Below are 2,500 nucleotides of genomic sequence, written 5' to 3'. Positions count from 1 at the left end.
ATATATATATATATATATATACATATACACACACGCACACATGTGTGCTTGTTTGTAATTGTGTTCGATAAAAAAAAAAAAAAAAGGCACAGATCTTCTTCTGTTTCATTATAGGAAAAACGTAACAGGACAGGAGATTCCCACAAGGTCAGACATGACGCGACATCCCCGTCCGAATTTTACAGCCATTGCGCTCCTATATAACCTGAAGTCCCTTGCGGTGAAGTCACTTGCACTCAGCCTCCGCTCACAGTCCTCACCGCATTCAGACTTACTGAAGACGCCATGAGACTCTCGCTTACCTTCGTCGCCGTCCTGCTGGTCATGGCACTCCTCCAGACAGCGTCCGCGGCGCCGCAGAAGAAACACAACGTCTCGGCAGACATCAACAAGGGCTCCGGGTAAGGCAGTGCCACGACAGGCATTGTGGGTAATGGGATCTGTGGAGGGATTTTGTTCTGGTCGTGTAGGATATCGGATGCAGGGCGTCCTTAAGCTCACACGTACACTTTCAGACTATAAAATCTGTTTACACGCACAAATATATATATATATATATATATATATATATATATATATATATATATATATAACATATATATATAACATATATATATCAACTTACATATATATGTATATATATACATATATAAACTTATATGTAGATACAAAAATAGATAAATGGGTATATATATGCATATGTATGTATGTACAAATGGGCATATATGATAATATATACATATATACATATCTATATATGTCTATCTATCTATACACATAAACACACGCACATATGTGTGTATGTGTATATATGTGTACATATGAATATATATACATATATGAATATATGTATATGTATATGAATATATATATGCATAAACATATCCATAATATAATAACATAAGTATCCACATGCTTCATCTTTCCTTCTCTTGCAGTGGCAAACCAGTGGTCAACGTTAAGTACGACTTCAACCCCAACGACCGCTTCAAGGTGTACGCGGGAGCAAGCCACACGATCGGGGGCGGCACCAAGTGAGTCTGCTGCTTTGTCATGTGGAATAAGAGATCACAATGTCAAGTCCAGATGAGAGATAGAGTGCCATATGTGTCATACATGCTTCAACCCTCCTGTTCTCTTGTGTTCAGCCATTTAATATCTCTACTTGTTTGTATTTTTCCTTAGCTATGGGGCTGGCCTTTCGTTCAAATTCCGCCGAGATGTGAGACAGCAGCTGAGTTGAGCGGGAAACAGCTTTTGATAAGATATAATAAAATGCATTTATACAATTAATACATAATGCAGTTGTTTTCTTAAATCAGAGGTCCTTTTGCCAAACATTTGTTCATATATCTAAATACCTATACACATTCATATATATCTTTATACACACACGCACATATGTACACATATAAGTATATACATACATACATATATACATGTATATACATATATATCTACATATATATTCACACACACACAAACACACACACACACACACACATATATATATATATATATATATATATATATATATATATATATGTATGTATATGTATATATATACATCTACATATGTATATACAAATATATATATATACATATATATACATATATATATATATACATATATATATATTCAGTATGCATATACAGACATATATATACATATATACACACACATATATACATAAATATATATATATATATATATATATATATATATATATTATATAGGAGTGTGGTGTGTGTGTGTGTGTGTGTGTGTATGTATACATATCTATATGTATATATATACATTTATATTTATATATATATATATTAATATATATATATATATATATATATATATACATATATATATATATATATACATACATATTTATGTATATTTATACACATGCATACACACACACACACACACACACACACACACACATATATATATATATATATATATATATATATATATATATATATATATATATATATTCTTATATATACATGTACACATAAACACACACGCACACATCCACATACATTCACAAACAATGTATTAGAATATCATCTAATTCATTGTGATATTTCGAATCCATGAACGTTACCGTTCACATTTTCAATCATACATTAAATAGTGCTTTGAAATAATGCAATTTGAATATTTGGCTTGATTTAATCTCATAACATTTTCATCTTTCATCTTTATTCTTCAAACTGCCATCTCTATCATATTCAATTACCTGATTCTTTTAACAAAACATGCAAACAAACACTAGTTGATATCAATAAACAAATGAAACAAGAAATAGGCTCCATGTCCTCCATCAAATAACCGCTATGATAAGAATCACGGATAATCAATCACTGGAGATCAAAATAATACTGGGAATCATTTTGGTAGAGAACATTAGCGAAGAAATCTCGGCAAAGTAACTCTCACATTTCAAGTCACGAGAAGACGCCAGTTCCACCTTCACCGCGGCTTATATATATCTATCTA

The 2,500-nt window shown here is 31.6% G+C and overlaps 1 long non-coding RNA gene across 1 annotated transcript; it reads left to right on the top strand.

The window, feature by feature from the left end:
• Positions 1–218: 218 nt before the first annotated feature.
• On the top strand, positions 219–1,283 carry LOC147468369 (uncharacterized). Its single transcript, XR_015192512.1, has 3 exons — positions 219–401; positions 939–1,034; positions 1,186–1,283. It is a non-coding gene; the product is annotated as an uncharacterized LOC147468369 (long non-coding RNA).
• The last annotated feature ends 1,217 nt before the right edge of the window (positions 1,284–2,500 follow it).

The sequence above is a fragment of the Penaeus japonicus genome, unplaced genomic scaffold, assembly GCF_977035675.1.
Source record: "Penaeus japonicus unplaced genomic scaffold, GWHDUDI00000001_assembly GWHDUDI00000029, whole genome shotgun sequence".
Taxonomy (NCBI): Eukaryota; Metazoa; Arthropoda; class Malacostraca; order Decapoda; family Penaeidae; genus Penaeus; species Penaeus japonicus.
Note: the sequence above shows the minus strand (reverse complement) of the source record. Positions and strands in the feature narration are given on the sequence as shown.